Here is an 18,968-nt window from a genome sequence, read left to right as displayed (position 1 = left end):
CTCCTGAAGTGCTCCTTACAGGATGGTATTGGTTTTCTGTCTTACTGGTAAGTGTGGGTAATGCTTAGAAACAGACATTATTTTCTGAAGTTTTGTTTCATAGTAATTCAATACAATGGCATTTTAGGCACTATATTTTCTTGGAACTGCTCCTAAGTATTTATACTGGATATCACTAATGATGGTCTGTCTTCTTCTGAAATGTATATTCATTATAAGAATTTTGAAAACTACAGTACATCCATACATTAAAATGACCCATAATATTATTGCTTTGTAAGAAAATAAGTATACCTTCTTTGAGATTGGATCCATTAAAAAAAACTCACAAAGTAGGTATTTTATTGAACTAAAATATTATGGTACTATTTGATTGACAGCTTGTTTCTGTTAATATATTGGGTTGGCCAAAATAGTCATTTGGATTTTTCCATAAGAAAATGAACATTTTGGCCAACTCAATATGATGAACATTTTCCAACTTAATACATACTCGTAAAAAAACATTAGTGTTATAGCTACACTTTCAGGGTAGGATGTACCACCATTTATCTAACTATCTTCCACTTTGGCATATTTATGATGTTTCATGCATTTCCCTTCTCATCCTAAAAATGGATAGAAATGAGTTTCTCTCCATGACAACAGTTGACAATCCAGATACCACATTTGTCCTAAACATATTTTGTTCTACATAGTGCATTTCCCAGGGTAAGTGTTCCAATTACTGTTATTTGCTTTCCTCTGAAATTGCAGGTCAGTTGCCTTTTTTGCAGAGTTTCCAAAAACAGAGGCACAGCTTGATTTTTCAAAATGCTTATATTGGATTGTTTGAAGATTCACAATCTGAGACCAGATTATTTTAAATGAGGCATACATTTAGCAGTATAATCTTAGCAACTCATTGAAAAGTATAATACATGATATTTGGAGAGATATTTAAGGAGTGGACTTTTAGTTTAAAAGTGATATTCTGTTGCCTAATAATACCAAAATACCAAAAATACACACTCAACAACCTAAAATTTGGCATAGTCCTTTGCAAATATTTTAGAAAGCATTATAGAATTGGATGTGTGCCTAGCACTGTTCTGAAAGAATATAGTTTATTACACTAGAATTCACATCATGTTGTGTTTTTATTAATTACTCTGTAACTCAAAATAGATGGAGTGGACCCCTTACTCAATATCTTTGGTTGAGATCAACTAAAAATGTAGTCTTTCCATAATCTCCAGTTACTTTCCAGGGACTAAATTTAAAATACCATAAATAAGAAGATAATGATGGAAGAAGCATAATAATTTATTTAAGGGAAGAACTTTTCCAAGCAGATGATGTAAAACAAACAAACAAAAAACACGAATTCCTAGGCAACCTGTGAAGTTATATTTTATTATTCTAATTGATCTATAATGGCATAAAAAGAGTATCAAAGTTTTAAAAGTAATTGACTATAAATAGTAAGAATAATTGTAACAATAATAAAAAGAGTGGCTAATATTTTCTTGAAGGCTTACCATGTACCACTTTCCAAGTCCTTCAAATCTGTATATTCAGTTCTAACCCCAGCCCCATAAGATGTAACCTCCAATTATTTCTGTTTTATTCACCAGGAAATTGAGGCTCAGAAATTGAGTGACTTGCTCAAAATCTTATAACCATAGTGGCAGAGTCAGAAGATCCACCTGGGCTATCTGACTCCAAGGGCCCCATTTAGCAAGCATAGGCAAACCACAATCTAACAAACACATGTTCTATTCCAAAGGCTTTCTTGCAGAATGTCAAAATATTTGAGTGAGAAGAGACAGAAAGTACAATTATGACGGATACTTACAGAAACATTCAGTACTTTGGGCAATACTTTCCCCTTCCTTTTCTCTGTCTTCGAGATGATTGATTACCCTTCCTAAGGTCATTGTCATTGAGCAATTAGAAACATTTGTGTAAATAATAGCTTCAGTTTTTCAGAATGATTGAAGTGTCATTGTTTGGGGGGCAATAAAGTGACTGTTTGATGGGAAAGTTGTCATCCAGTTGTCTCTATTTTGTATTTTATTTTCATGTAGTTTATGTTTCTAACTTAGACAAATATGTGGAAAAAAATCATTGTAACTACTGCTTAGTGAGGACTTTTCATTCACTGTGAAGTTTTAGTGTTAATATAAGTAAGAAAAATCTCCATGATAAGTTGATAGGCCTTCCTTTCTCATTCCTTGTAACTTATGACCATTTCAGTGACTGATTGCTAGCAAATTTTACCTGGTATTCTTGCCTTCTTACTCTGGGATTACCAGCCAGAGATAGCAGCAAGAAGAGACCGCCTCACATCATGAAACTTTCTAACTTTCTCAGACACAGAAACCCCAGATTATTTTGTTTTTAACCATTAGTGTACAGCTAATACGATAAAAAAGGCGTCATACTCCTGGCTGTTTTCTTAAAGAGAAACTTCCAAAATATATCATGACATTTTGTTCCCGGCTTATCATGACTGAGTTTCCAAGGTAAGAGCAAAAGAGACAAGAGAAAAGATACACAAAGACTCAGACCCAGGAAAAGAAACAGAATTACAGGAAAGGAGGCCCACAGTCAGTGAGCTAGAGGGACATACAAAAAACAGAGGGACCTGGGAAAGAGGAACCAGGGAAGAAGAGACAGAAGACAATGGATGCTTAGAAGGAATATTAAAACATCTATCCATGAAATTACTTCATTCATTTTTCCATATAACTTATTTGTATTGTCTCACAGCATATAACTGATTTTAAAAAAATAAAGTGTTATTTGGTAGATGGAGACTTTATTTTTTTCAAATTGTATTATTTGAGATTCCAGGACCAGAATCTAAAAATTGCTTCTGAAGATTTCTCCTTTGGAAAATACATAATAAAATTTTCTTGACCACATGCCATTGTATTCCCATCATGAATACATAGGTCAGAGAATTGAAGTAAATTTGAAATTCAGTAACAATTTTCTGTAGAATAGCATGAAATGTGTATGAGAAATACTGCATATTATAGCCCCTTCTTAGCCTTCTAAAACATGATAGCATATTAAAGACTGTGAGAAGCTCTGCAGACCAGGAACCTGTAGAAATTTAGTCCAGCATTTCCTAAACATATTTGACCATAGAACCCTCTCCTATGTAACACTTGTTTATATCCTGAAGATCCAGTGTTCCATGAAATGGAGTTGGGGCCATGTTGGTGTTAGACTGTTTAGATTGTGTTTTTGTTTTTGTTTCCAGGAAAGTGTTTTAGGTCTTCCAAGACCAGCTGATAATTTCTTTGCCCATAACTCAGTGTTTTTCCAAAGACTGGCTTTCCCAAAGACCAAACGGTGCACAACAGGTCTTGGTAGTAATGTGACTTATCACATTTCAGTGACATGTCAGGCTCAACTTAGGTTTGGAAAACATCTAGAGAACTTCCAGGGAAATGCAGTATGAAAAAGCTTAAGCCTTTATTTTTATTCACACATATTAAATATTTTAGGGGACAGAGAAGATGACCTATTTTGGTTCTGCCATTTGTTACTCAACATCCACACATAACAGAAGACCAAAATAATGAATTGCTATGGTTGGAGAAGGCAATAGCACCCCATTCCAGTACTCTTGCCTGGAAACTCCCATGAATGGAGGAGCCTGGTAGGCTGCAGTCCATGGGGTCGCTAAGAGTCGGGCATGACTGAGCGACTTCACTTTCACTTTTCACTCTCGTGCATTGGAGAAGGAAATGGCAACCCACTCCAGTGTTCTTGCCTGGAGAATCCCAGGGATGGGGGAGCCTGGTGGGCTGCCATCTATGGGGTCACACAGAGTCGGACACGACTGAAGCGACTTAGCAGCAGCAGCAGCAGCAGCATGATGGACTAAGGCCATACACCACAGTAGCTATCTGTGGTCCCTTCGTTACAACCTCTGTTTAATGTTTGTCTCGCTCTTTCAAAGCAGACTCTGGCTTGTTTAATAGACAGAAGTCTGAGTTCAATTGGTTTCTTCATGAGCTGTTGCTGAAAGGAGATTCTATTGTTCTTGTTAGAAGAAGGTCTTTTATAGCATCATTAGTAAAATTGTTGCATGTCCAAGCATAATTTCTGAATTATGTAAATTTTCTTTTGCTCCCCTCCTTGGCACCTATTCCTGCCCAGGTAGATAAGGAATTCAAGTCTACATTAGTCAGAGCAATGAGAGGAAGGGCATACAAGAGCTGACAGAGTTTTTAGAGCATCTAATAAAAGTGCTTTCTCTCTATTTGTTCTTTGTCAGGATAAAGAGAAGGGTATTCAGTTTTCAGATATTCCCATACTTCTAAGTGTGGGGGTCACTTTTCATTTTTTAGTTTAAAGCCATAGGTTCCAACTCTGAGAGCCCACTGGCAGAAACTACTGTCAGACCTGTTCCTTGGGTCCTTGGCTGAGCAGCAGGAGAATTGGCTTTGCTTGCTCTTTGATGGGACAGTCCAATTCCTGCAGGATTCACCACTCCCTCTTACACACCAGGCTCTGACACATTGATATTGCTTACCTGATCCCTGAACACAGTGGAATGTATGTTTCCTGGCTCACAGAGCCATTTTCCCAATATTCTAAAGCTAATAAGCATATCACTTGTTGGAAGAAATTTGCTCTTTCATATAAAAGTATTAACCTCATGTAAATTCAAATGTTGTTGTTTAGTTGCTAAGTTGTGTCCAACTCTTTTGAACCCCATGGACTATAGCCCAACAAGATCCTCTGTCCATGAGATTTCGCAGGCAAGAATACTGGAGTGGGTTGCCATTTCCTTCTCCAGGGGATCTTCCCAAGTCATGGATTGAACCCACATCTCCTGCATTGGTACACAGATTCTTTACCACTGAGCCATTAGGGAAGCACCGTAAATGGAAATACATGTATCTAAAAATAGCAAAGAAAGGATCAAAATAAGAAAAGTCCTCCTCCTCCCTTTTCCCACTAATCCTCTCACATCTTAGTTGCCAGAGGGAACCATCATTATCAGATTTCTGTGCATTCTTACGGATAATATCTATGCACATGTAGGCTTATGGATATACACATGAAACTCAATAAATCAAAATGGTGTCACATTATTTTAAAAATGGTCTTAACCTTTTCATTTTTTAACATAAGAAAATATCTTAAATACTTCACTCTTTCCATAAAAGAATAGCTAGTAAACATGGAAAAAATGCTTAAACTCACTCAAGAGAAGAAATGTAAATTAAACTCTGAAATGTAATGTTTCAGCAGTCAGTTATATGCAGAGATGAAAGGTTTAGCAATATGCAGTATTAAGGAGGGAAGAGAGAAAAATTACATATAAATTATACTCAACGATAAACAGCTTACAAACTCAACTAGTTAGCCAATTTCCTTTATTTGGTTCACCAAAAAGGAGGAAGATAAATAGGAAATTTTCTACTGAGACTGGATGTTTGGGGAACATAATACAAATCGCATGCATTATAACTCCTTGAATTAACTTTATTTAGCCACAGTTCTTAGACATATAATTCACCACATTTCCTCAACAGGATTGGGTTCATGAATCTAGATATCACCTAAGAAATCTCAGGATTTTGATGTCCTTTCCAGAGGGAAAACTAAATATGAAAGTATATTTAGTGCATATTTCTTGTTGTTGTTCAGTTGCTAAGTCATGTCCAGTTCTTTGTGACTCCATGGACTGAGACACACCAGTCCTCCTTGTCCTTCACTATCTCCCAGAGTTTGCTCAAAACCTTGTCCACTACGTTGGTGATGCAATCTAACCATCTTATCCTCTGCCAACCTTTTCTCTTTTTACCTTCAATCTTTCCCAGCATCGGGGTCTTTTCCATGAGTCGGCTCTTCCTATCAGGTGCCAAAGTATTGGAGCTTCAGGATCAGTCCTTCCAATGAATAGTCGAGGTTGATTTCCTTTAGGACTGACTGGTTTGATCTCCTTGCTGTCCAAGGAACTCCCAAGATTCTTCTCTAGCACCACAATTCAAGAGCATCGGTTCTTTGGCCCTCAACCTTCTTTATGGTCCAACTCTCACATCCGTAGATGACTATTGGAAAAACTGTAGCTTTGATTATACAGACTTTGGTTGGCAAAGTGATGTCTCTGCTTTTTAATACACTAAGTTTGTCATAGCTTTCCTTCCAAGGAGCAAGTGTCCTTTAATTCCATGGCTGCAGTCACTGTCTGCAGTGCATTTAGAGCCCAAGAAAATAAAATCTGTCACAGCTTCCACTTTTCCCCCTTCTATTTGCCATATTTGCACCTAGATATAGTAAGTCCTATTGTAAAGTCCATCTATGTAGCCACTTGAGAAACACAAAATTCTCTACACAAACATTTGTCAGAGTGTGTAAATTGGTACGCACGTGTGTGTGTGTGTGTGTGTGTAATTATGATGCAACGTATCCCAAATTGTTGTCAGTTATCTAGCTGGAATATACTTGGTTACACAGAATTCCAAAATCATCAATAAGAAAATTCCCTAACAAAGCTCCAAAGTCATTGGTTTCCATTTATCTACAATGAGCTCAGGTGTTTTTAAAGACTTGTTCTTGTCTGATATGAGAGCTGCTGCTGCTGCTGCTAAGTCGCTTTAGTCGTGTCCGACTCTGTGAGACCCCATAGACCGCAGTCCACCAGGCTCCTTCGTCCCTGGGATTCTCCAGGCAAGAATATTGGAGTGGGTTGCCATTTCCTTCTCCAGTGCATGAAAGTGAAAAGTGAAAGTGAAGTCGCTCAGTCGTGTCTGACTCTTCGTGACCCCATGGGCTGTAGCCTACCAGGCTTCTCCGTCCATGGGGTTTCCCAGGCAAGAGTACTGGAGTGGGGTGCCATTGCCTTCTCCGATATGAGAGCACCTTCAATCAATTCTTTTTTTTTTTTAGAAAGGGGGGAAAATGTTGTTCTAAATCTATGGAGTCAGGTCCTCATCCCTCTAGCTTGGCTCCAGCCTAGATAAGGTAAGATTTCAGGGTCCTGTGTTATTAATGTGCTGTCCATATGAATAATGAGTGAGCCTGGTGAATTATTTCACACTTCTAGGAAAATCTATAGCCCTGTCCTTCTCCCACAGCACGGGAAGCTACTGAGGATGCTGGTCCCTTTCTATGTGGAAGATTGTGATAATTTCATCTAGGAAAGTGGTAAAACTCTGCCCCCTTCTGAGGCCCATGTATAAATTTATGCAAATGAATAGTATTTTGAAAAATCAGTACTATATTCTATCAAGCTCCTTGAAGTTTTGAGGGCCTGCTCCCAGCTTAAACAATAAGATGTGAATTACACACCAACCAAAGAAGAGATGCCCAAATGATCTTTATTAAGTTCAAAAGTCATTCAGAAACTCTGGTAGATAATTGAAAGATGAGAAATTTTTTTGCCTTCAAACTGATATAGATGCCATGAGCCCACGGAGGGAGAAAAGAAGGACCACATGAATAGGAAAACTGATCCACTGGAGCAAAGATAGATATGCCACTCCTGCTAGGGAGGTGTGTCACCACCTATGGACCCATCTCTCCAGCTGTCAGCAGAGAAACTACTATACATAGTAGGTCAACACACTCTTTGTATCCTTTTGGTTTCCTTCCAGTGAAGACCACCCATGAATAGAAGCTAGCATATTGCACACAAATAGTCCAACAGGAGTCATCATCACTTGCCTCCATAGTCTTCCACTCTGCATAGGTGTGCTCCCAGAAAGTGGAAAAAGGAACCCAGGGTCCTTAACTGGTATGGTGGACATAGAAATGAAGTTCCACACACCAACTGCACAAGATCAGTTGGGGTCAAAATCTCCAGCTGAACTAGGATACTGGTAGGACATTCTCACCTTCCCCAAGCCACCCGTTTTACTAATGAGCCCTGATGCTAGTTAGTATTCTCATTATTGCTTCATTTAAAAGATTTAATGGTAAAATTCAATGGCATGCATGCTCAGTCACTCAGCTGTGTCTGACTCTTTGCAACCTTATGGACTGTAGCCCACCAGGCTTCTTTGTTCGTGGGATTATCCTGGCAAGAATACTAGACTGCATTGCCTTTTCCTTCTCCAGAGGATCTTCCCAACTCAGGGAATGAATGCACATCTCCTGCGACTCCTCCATTGGCAGGTGGATTCTTTACCACTGAGTCACCTGGGAAGCCTTAAATTCAATGGACTCAAATTCAAGGTCAGCAGTATTACTTAGGCTGGTATAATGGTTGGGTGGTTAACTAGCCACTCATTCAAGGGAAGGTCACATTCCTTCAGATATAGAATGGCATACTAGTGCCAACTCAAAAATGATCATTCATGTTCTCCTTTGGTGCTTACATACCAGTGTTGCTCTATGCTGGGTACCTGTTCTCATCAATCCTCTCAGTAGCGGCTCAAGTGAAAAGGGAAGTTATTGTGACAATATACTGGGGTTATCATAGAGTACCAAGAGCAGAGAGTGCACGAAGGAGGCCTCAAGGCAGCTAAAACTGAGGTGAGTCCATATGTGCTCAGCATAGTGTTCACAGATGATGTTCACCTTTACTCCTGGGCTCGCTCTTGATATCTGCTTCATTCTCTTACCTGTAAACAAGGGAGGTTAAGTCTGTATCAGCTGGCAGTGGTCTTATCACCTATATGGGACACGAGTTATAGTACGAATTTAAAACTGATAATTGTACTAGCTTATAATTATTGAGCTCTTAATAGGTGCCAGATCTGTGTATTACTTTATGTATTTGTCATAACAGCAGGCTTATAAGATAGGTACTATTATTACCCCATTTTATAGAGGAAGAACCTGGTGCCTTAGAGAAGTTAAATCATTCCTTCTAAGCATGGTAGCAGGAGATCTGAGACCCCAAATGAAGAACTGCTAGAAATGATGAGTAGGAGCCAGCATTGAAAACCTAGGTAGGAAAGGTTCAGAGTACTTCCCATTTCCTTGGAGAATGACAGCATCCTGAAGGCATCTCCAACATACACACTCATCATTCCCATCACATGCATTTCAAATCCATCATTTTTTCATCATCTCCTAATTTTAATACAGTATAAACTTATCTCTTGACCCTGATTAATCCCTCTGACTAAAATGTGCCCTCAGCACTTCTCCCACTACCCCATCCCACTCCAAGTTCATCAACCAAGTTATAGCACCAGCTCCAGAGGCCTTTCCTCAAACCTATGCACCCAAATCTAACAGATACCCTTCTCTGTGTCCATGGAATATCCTGGATAATATTTGTCAGAATTTATCATAATGTAGTACAATTTTCTATTGACTTATATCTAAAGACACTCATCTGTTTACTCAGTGGTTCTTTTCAGAACGTTGACTATGTGCCAGGAATTATGCCAAACACAGGTTCACGTAATGATGAACAAAATTAGTCCCTTGCTCTCATGGAAACTACAGTCCAGCTGAGAAGACACATCTTACTCTAACCATACATCAGATTGTTCAAGTAGAAACTGCATGTTCTGGAGTAGGGGAATTCAGAGAGGATGTAATAACAAAGAATCTAAAGGAGGCTGGGAAACTGAGACTTCTGGGAAGAAGCGACAAAAGGTCTGAGTTGTGACTTAAGCTTCTTGGGTGAAGAGCATCCCAGGCAGAGAACAGCTGGGCAAAAGCCTTGGATTTTGATCAAGAACTTGAGGAAATCATTGTGATTTTCTCAAACAACAATGAGATCATATGCCAGAAGAGGCTGAAAACATAGGCAGGGGTCAGACAATAGTGTTGTAATTGAGCTATGCGTCTCCAGTTCTGAGTATAGTTCTTGAAACTGAGATGTGCTCATTAAATACTTAGGGAAGGCAGCAGTGCAGGAATCTGCTGGGGAAATTGGATGATAAGTCAACTTGGAACTTGGTGAGTGAGGAGACAGCACTGAGAGTCCTCTACTTAGACAGAAATCTGCCTATGTAGTGCCTAACAACAGATTTTTAAAACTCCCTACTGACACTTGAGACAATGCCAAATCTAAGCAAATCAAATTGCCTTTTTGATATCCCCGCCTTCCACACACACTGTTATCCACATGGTTGCTGTCACCTGAATGTCTCAGTCTCTCTATGCTGAGCCAGTCACACTGCTGCAAAGAATTCTCACAACCACCTCCAAATCAAACAAGCAAAACTTTCTGATAGAAATTGCAAGTCACTGCTTTTCAATTCTACTGTCTGACTTTAGAATATGTTGTAACTACTAGGTTCATTATATCAGGAAGGGCATCAGGGTAAAGGACTGATAATTTAAGGTATATTTAAACATGGCAGCTAACTACGGGCTCATGTTAGTTTATTTTCTTCCTGATTAACCTATATGTTCTTTGACTGTAGTTCATTTCATTACGAATTTACAATGCCCTGATTTATATAGCAAAAAAGGAAAAGAAAACTTCCCTAATACATATACCCAATGGATGTCTGACCAACCCATTCCTGAAATCTGAAGTAGCGTGTAAAAATTCAGATGGACTTGTGGACATTATGTAAGTCTATTTTGTGAAGAAGGAAATAATGAGAAAATTGTTGTTTCTCACATTACCAAGTCCCGCTCCCTTCAAAATCCTCAAGCACATAGAGTTGAGAAGCAATATAATAAAGCCACAAGCACGCTATAAAAATTCTCCACTGTACTAAGAGCCCTTATAGATAAAGGATAATAATGACTGCAGGAACTGGAAGTTGGGGAGCACCATGTGTCAGGTACCTTGCTGAGAACTTTACCACCATTTTCATGTCAGAACTTTACAACAACATGAGATGGGTACTGTGATGATTATCCCCATTAACAGATTCATCCATAGAGCCTCATCAGATCCTGCACTTCAAATTGCTGAATTAAAGGACATTAAGGAGCTTGACTTTACTTATCCTTCTTCTTGTGTTTGTATGCTGAGAATTTTTATTCTATTTTATTGCAAATTAAAAGGAAGACCTCAAGCAGAGGTATATTCCATCACTGATTATTCCTAGTGTTCCAGGTGGAGACAAAATATATATAGAGAAAAAATTTACATAGAACTTTTGATCAAAGATGTTTTTCAGTGCACTCAATTATTCAGATGGATGAATGTTACAAATGATCTTGCAGCCTGCTGACTGACTGATTTTTGGTATGTCTTTAAGAGTTAATACCATTTATCTAAAGCCTGTCGTTTTTGACAGTGTCATCTTGCAGAATCTGTAGGATTCAAGAGAAAAATGTCTAATACTACCTCCTAAGCCAAAAATGATAGAGAAAATGGCCCAAGAAAGTGCCCACATACTGAAGATTCATTCCACAAACACCATTGATACTGAGGATCAGAGACAGAGGGACCTAATGATTATGAGATCTAGGGGAAATGACAGTAAATGAGTGATTTCAAGACTATACGAGAAGGATTAGCCCAGGGCAATCTGAGAGCCAAGGTGAGGGTGTTAACCCATGGTAGGGAAGGGCTCTAGATGGTTTCCCTGCATAATTAACATCCAAACTGAGACCTGACCAAGCAGGTAAGATGATACAGTAATATGTTCAAGGCAGAGGAACAGTATATGTACAAGTGTGGAGTCAACAAGGGGCCTTATGGATCCAGAGAAGTGAAAGATGTTTAGTGTGTCTGGGGAGATAAGAATGTGGATTAGGTCTGGAAGAGGTGAAACCAGAGCATTCCCTAGGATGAACTCAAGCAGCACCCTGGTAACCAAGATAGGCATTGGAACTCTGTCCAAAAGTGGTAGATTTTGTGCTGATAAATGACATGATTCAATTTTCTGAGAGTTTTTCACTACCTAGCAAAGGAATCAAAAACATTGCTTCTACCATAGCTGCTATTCATTGTACTTAAACTTATGTTTCTAAGCAATAGAGAGATTAAACCCAAGAAATGCCAGAAAAGATGCAAGTCAATTCTGATATTTAAGTCAATGCTCGCTCAGCAAAGGTACATCAAATTTGCTGGCAAAAAAAAAAACTCAGAGTGAAGATTATGCAGGAGGACATGCATCCCAAAGGAAATCTGAGCATCTAATTAGCTGGAGGACTAGAAAGCCCTGACTTGTGCATATTCAAAAGGTCTAGGACAAGAGTCCAAGGTTCTTCAGGAAAACTTTTGGTAATGGATCAAGATCACAATGGCAAGAGGAAAGTTGATTCTACTCAGAAAAAGTGAGAAAGACTGGGGTGATGATGTCTTAACCATGGGAAGAGGAGATATTTCACACTAGAAGGATTAAAGGGTACTGTGAATTCACCCATCTGCACATTACAGTCATCAGAGAGGTTCTTACAAACACCAACGTCTTGACCACATCCTTAGGTATTTTTATGTCATTGAGGTAGGGTGGGGCCTGAGTATTTGTATTCTTTGAAAGCTCCACAAGTATACTAAAGTGTAAGAGATTTGAAAACCAAAGGTGCCAGAGCCCAGAGCGTGGGCTGAGGAGGAAGGCAGTGTGAGTTGGAATTCCAGCTCTTTCTAGAAATACTTCTTTTGCCCTTTTAATTTTTTATTTGCAAGCATCCCATAAAACATTAAAGGTGGCTTTAATATGGATATATCCAACACAGCAAGATAAAGATAAAATGTACAGATATGAAGGAAATTTAACTCTTATCCCTCTGTCCTTAGTTTCCTCATTTGTAAAAATGGGAAAAAATAATAATATCTCTATGATAGCATCAGCAAGGATTACATGAGTTAATGAGCAAAGTGATTTACAAATTCCTGGCAGATAAGTGCTCAATAAATGGAAGCTGGTAAAGAATTTGCCTACAATGCAGGAGACCCCAGTTCAGTTCCTGGGTCAGGAGGCTCCCCTGGAGAAGGGATAGGCTACCCACTCAAGTATTCATGGGCTTCCCCCATGGCTCAGATGATAAAGAATCCACCTGCAATGTGGGAGACCTGGATTCAATCCCTGGGTTGGGAAGATCCTTTGGAGGAGGGCATGGCAACCCACTCTGGTATTTTTGCCTGGAGAATCCCCATGGACAGAAGAGCCTAGAGGGCACCAGTCCATGGGGTCACAAAGAGTCAGACATGACTGAGTGATTAAGCACAGCTCATTTTTCTTAAACCAGATCTAGGTAATAGGAGACACAAAGACAGGGAGATGGAAATCACAAGGCATATTCCAAGGACACCAAAATTAGTTTGGCTAGTGCCTAGAGAATAATAGAAAAAACATTTAGAAAGGCAAGTTGGGGCCAAATTGCTTTCTTGAGTTCCAAGCTAATGTTGGAATATGACCAAGTGTTCATTAATGGATCATCTAATAACATAGTCCCCAAATATGAGGCAAGGAGATATACACTGTACAAAATAGAATAAATTAAAGGATTGCTCAGAGTCCACTCCAAAACTTGGACTCTCATTTGAATTTAACACAAATGTGGAACCAACAGATGTCTCTGAAGAGTTGAGATCAAATCAACATAGAACTTCAAAAATGAACAGCGAGTCACTGGACATTAATAGTCCCTGGTGCCCAGATTCTCATCTTCCTGACACCTTGGCTCTCGTTCACATAGTCAACTCCATTTCTGTTGTCCAGATACAACCCACTGTATTAGGAACCTCTAAATAGTGCTGGAAATGATTTCTGTTCCTTTCCCTTTTCATTTATGAATATTTCCCAAAACGAATAAAAGTGACTTAGATGAATGCGCCAAACACAGCAGGGAGAGATAAAATGTAATACAAATGTGAAAGAAGTCAGGAGGCAGGGAATATGAGAGTAGGAGACTTCAGAGGAGATCTTAAGGGACATGAAGATGCTGAGAGTAGGCCATAAGGACCTATAAATATGCCAGCAGTGGGGTGCAAATTGGCTTAAAGCCTTCTAACAGACAATGTAAAGAAGGAAACAAGGTGGGTTACAAGATTCAGAAGGTCCCCAGCTTAATCCAGGCAATTGCTGAAGAGAGAAATAGCTCTTTCTGGAGCAATGCTAGAGAAAACTATCTCCAGATCTAAAATGAGGCTACTGTGTAAAACTGTAATAACATCATCCACATCCAAACACCCTAGTAGAGCGTGTGACACGTAGTAGCCACCAATACATATTGAGTGAATAAATGATAGAGGAAAGGAAGCAGGGAGGGGACCTTTACCATACATCACTAAATTCATGGGATGCTTTGCCAACATTCCTAGTGTGGGCTGAGGGACTCCCACAAGTCAATAAAAGTAGTTCTGAATGTTGTGTGTACAAAATGGCCCAGTGCAGGCATCAGTACTCAGCTAGTCTGGCTGAAACCAGAACTAGATTATAGTGCCTAGTGAAAGGAATCCACTAGGCACTATAATCTATAGTGACAGACAATCTTCCCTAAAGACTCTCTCTCCACTGAGCATCTGCCAAGTGTTGAGGGGCAGTAATTTGATATTGTACTCCTCTATAACTCCAGCTGCTGCATTTGTGGACTTAATAGCATTCTACTTCTCACCCACAGCCCAACTAATTTTGTGTACCTGAACAGCAGGGGGCTCTCCTCCAGGCGGAGATTCAGAAGTCTCCATCCTTCCATGTGGCTCTGTCAAGTATGGCTGCTGGGGGCATCCACATCAAGGGCAGACAGGGAAGAAGGCCCACTGATTTCTTAGCCAACTTGGCCCAGAAATGGCTCACTTACTTCTACTCACATTGCCGTAGTGAATGGTCCTACCCTGTTGTCAGACAGTTGGAAAACAGAATCCCTAGTAAGGCAGGCTCTTCCCAGTTAAATCCCTTGCTCCAAGCCGAAATAAGACAGGAGCTCTGGAAGGCAGCTAGTTGTGTCTCCCTCAATACTTACCTCTAGTCACCCATTATACCCTCATATACACAAAATAAACTTCCTGTCACCCAAAGAGACTGCCTGAAGTTCAGGGTCTCCAGGTTGTGCATAGTTTCTTCATCAGGTCTAAATGCGACTCCTTTTATAGTCTGGCCTCCCGAAACCATTACAGGCGTGATCTGTGCCTCACCCCAGCCCACATACTAAATATATAGGTGTTGGAGCAAGGGTAGCATTAGTTTAAAAACGCCCTTTCAGAGGAGGAAAGAAAGAAGAAAAAACAGCAGTCACGCCATTTTTCTAACAATATAAAATCCTGCTCAGTGGGCATTGTCGGGACTACTACCTAGGAACTGTGGCAGGGTTTCCTCGTCCGTCTCTCCCCATGGCCCTGCCTCTGCCTTCTGGCACTTTGTCCTTGTCCATCATCCTCCATAACATCATCTGAAGGGAGTGGCAGGCAATGTGCCCTCTTTGTGGCTCTGTAGCATTTACAGCGTACATCTTATTAATACTAATTTGGGAGCTCAAGAGTTGATTTAAGCACAAACAGCTAGTTTTTTGAACTCTGAGTGAGTTCCCTCAAATACTCAAAAGGCTCTGATATACATTTTTTTCCCACTAGTGACCACTTCCAATGTTATTTTTTAGAAACAGTTCTCAAGTCTGCTTTATTTCTTTGCTCTCTCACTCTCCTGTGACACACACAATTTCCACTCATGTGCCATTGGACAAGAGTAGTCACACGACCCTTACTGAATGAAGGGAGCCTGGGAAATGTAGTTCTCATCTGAGCTTATCAGTAACCGTACTATACAGTGGAAGGGATTACAAATATTAGATGAAGAGCCGACCATTGAAAAATATCTCTCTGAGAATATTTGTAGAAATATAAATAGTCTTTGATGTACATGTACTATACAGTGCTCTCATTGCTCTTAATTAAAATGAATCTGAGTTCAACTCCTACCTTTATCATTTGCAATCCCTAAAAGCATAAGTAAACATTGCTCTGTCCCTTTTGAATATCACATATTTCTTAAGATTGTTTTATAGAATAATATATTTAAATGATAAATTATGTATAATTATGTCCAGTAATTTTAAATGAGTGACATTATCTTGATAATTATAGTCACTGTCTGTGTTTAAGATTTGTAGTAACCCAATGATAATGAAACAGGACTCTGACGTGCTCTTATTTACATCTTTAAGGCATTTCATGCTTTATAAACTTTGCATTTTGAGCACTTTATTTCCTTTTCAGCAAAACTAACAGATTTACTAAGACACTTGCTTAGCAGTTTATGTATAATACATGGTCTATCTCTGCTATTTTAATTTTGCATTTTATGAAAGTGATTTCAAACACTCCAGTCCTGTTGGAAGAAAATCTTCTGACTGGACGCCAAACAATGTATAATTTGATCCAAATTTGTGTGGTGGTAAGATGCACACCTTTGTAGAAATTAGCACTGGAAGATTATCCGCTTTACAAGATTATTGTTTTAATCAGTCAACAAATGAACAAATGATCTATGCAACGAAGTATGGGCAAACTAATTTTCTCAGAGGAATTCTCCATGGATAATTTATATTGAACAAATATATAAACATGGGTGCAGTTGCAGACATTAAAATTAGCATTCAGCATGAACAGTTTTTGAAATGAATTCTAGCTGTAAACTGGGTAAGAGAGAATTCTATTTGGATGAGACATATGGTCCCCTAGGCTAAAGCAGTGGTTCTCATGCATCAGAATCACCTAGAATCCTTCTTAAAACAGTGTGTTGGATCTCATCTTCAAGGTTTCTGATCTGTACATCTAGGCTCAGAAATACACATTTCTAAAGTCTTCTAGTGATGTTGCTGCTGCTGCTCTTGAGATCCCTCTGGGAGACTCACTAGTCTGAAGTCTAGGTCAGCAAACAACATCTTGCACCCCAGTCTGATCCACCATTTGTGTTGTAAATAAAGCTTTATTGGAACACAGCCACCTGATTTGTTTATGCATTGTCCATGGCTGTTTTCACACTATAATGACAGAGATGAATAGTCTCAACAGAGACCATATGGCCTGCAAAGCCAAAAATATTGAATATCTGTTCCTTTGCAGAGTGTTGGCAGACCCCTGGCTAAAGAACAGGGAAGTGAGAGTAGAAGATGGCAAGAGACCTGGCCTCTGCCTTTTCACTTCAGTTCCTTTTATTGCCTGAGTTAGGGATTCACTATGAGCTCTTCAGCCGCGCAGTCAATTATAAGGACAAATCATTTATATATGCCTGTCATTAAGGGATGAAAATTAAAGGGAATTGAATTACGCACTTCAGTACCCAGTTGCTACTAGATGGATAGAAGGCTGACATCTAAAAAGAATCACAAAGTCAGCTTTTTTCTCAAACCTTTCACTCCTGGAAAAGACCCAGTGGTTAGCTTTGCCTCCCGAGATGATGGAGAGGCTCCATCAGTGTCACAAATGGTTCGCTACCATGTCCAGTTAATTGGGCACCCATGCCCACCTGCAGTTGAAACACAGAAAGTAAAACAAGGTGTCCATCGGACAGAACCAGGTGATCTGACAATCGCTACTTGATGAGGTCATCTTCAGTGGCTTAGACTAGTCAAAAGAGAGAGAGCTGTTTGTGGTGACTCCCTGGCTTTTGACTACCATACTAAAGGACATAAAATATCTGCCCATTGCATTTTTGAGTCTAACAGTGAATGTTGAAAGATCAGATTCTCTTTGGTGGTGTTAAGTCATTTGCTGTCACCATTTGGGTAAGAAACCTTAAGGGGACTTTAGTGGTGTTAGAATGATGTCCCACACTTTAAAAGTGAGGAGTCAGGAAACTAGCATTCGTTGCTAGGATAACATTAGCATATCCCTAAATATGTCATGTACTCTTCTTATATCTGTGCAGGTCAGCTCCAATAAACATCACGGCAGCCCCGTGGCATTTGCTGTAGCATATTATATTCCACAGAAAGAAAAACTGAGCTGTAGATTACTAAACAGACTTCCTTGGCTTCACCCACTACTGAATGCCAGAGCAGGGTTGAACTGTGGGCTAACAACCAAGAAACTAGTGGCTGTTCTACTCTGCCCGCTGCAAATTCCCAACCCTGAATTTTCTGGATGTGATCACTTGATTCACCCATAATGTGGCACTTGTTCTACTGGTGTGCCTCTTGTCTACTCTGTAGAAATGCCTGGCCCCAGTCTCCTGTGACCATTGTCCCTGAACTCCCTAGTTTATGGTCTGATTATTAACAAGCCAAAAGTTCATGTTAGAGATGTAAACAATAGGCAGATGAGTATGGACAGTGGTTGAAAATGATAAAAATATATGTTTTCATAGAGTCGTGTCACTGAGAAGCATGCAGAAGTATAGCCAGGCCTGTCAACAGAATTAACTTCAATACTCAAAAATAAGTTCCATCTCTTGAGTCACCTCATATCAATAAACACAATGTATTTAGAAGGATTCTGGAGCTATGCTCTAGCTTGGTAGGAAAGAATATGATAAAGAGTAATCAGAAGAAGAAAACATAACACACAACTTGCCAGATATGGGACCAAACATTTTGAAGATATTAACTTGGTTATTCTTGAAACAATCCTATAAAATAAGTACAAATGAGAGAACTAAAGTACCAAGGTTAAACGATTTGCCCAATCCACAGATTTAGTGACATTAAGTGGCAGAGCTGGGCTATGAGCCCAGGAATTCAGCTGCAGAGTTTGTGGAGTGTGTGGTTATTTCTGGAAGAAGGAACAGGAGGGTGTGCAACCCTGGGGTACCCTCCTACTGAAGAGGCCCCATATCTGCTTTGTACCATGGAGCTCTTAGCCATCTTATAAGACCCATTAACCCCTTCTTAGAATAATGTTTTAAATGCATAAAACAAAACACGTGGGAAAACTAAGAAATATATTAAATATATGTTTAATATATTTCATTAAATATATAGCAGTAGCAGCCTAGAGAATTCCATGGACAGAGGAACCTGACAGGCTATAGTCCATGGAGTCACAAAGACTTGGACACAACTGAGCGACAAACACTTTCACTATATACTTAATAATATATTAAAATCCATTTGTTAAAATATTTTTAGAAGTAAATTTCTGAGAGAATAGCATACATGTTCCTTCATTAATACAAAAAGTTACAAGAGCCATTAATGAATCTAAAAGC

The 18,968-nt window shown here is 39.4% G+C and overlaps 1 protein-coding gene and 1 long non-coding RNA gene across 4 annotated transcripts in view; one reads left to right on the top strand and one right to left on the bottom strand.

Annotated features, from left to right (window-relative positions):
• Positions 1–18,968, top strand: part of TAFA1 (TAFA chemokine like family member 1) — a 928,543-nt gene that overhangs the window by 734,454 nt on the left and 175,121 nt on the right. The window lies entirely within an intron of this gene.
• Positions 7,315–18,968, bottom strand: part of LOC145520935 (uncharacterized) — a 105,777-nt gene continuing 94,123 nt past the window's right edge. The window contains exon 3 of the long non-coding RNA XR_014064930.1: positions 7,315–8,576. This is a non-coding gene — a long non-coding RNA (uncharacterized LOC145520935). The remainder of the gene's footprint in view (positions 8,577–18,968) is intronic.

This window comes from Giraffa tippelskirchi, chromosome 9 (genome assembly GCF_054371585.1).
Source record: "Giraffa tippelskirchi isolate mGirTip1 chromosome 9, T2T-mGirTip1v1.2.pri, whole genome shotgun sequence".
Taxonomy (NCBI): Eukaryota; Metazoa; Chordata; class Mammalia; order Artiodactyla; family Giraffidae; genus Giraffa; species Giraffa tippelskirchi.
This window is presented reverse-complemented; position numbering and strand designations above follow the sequence as displayed.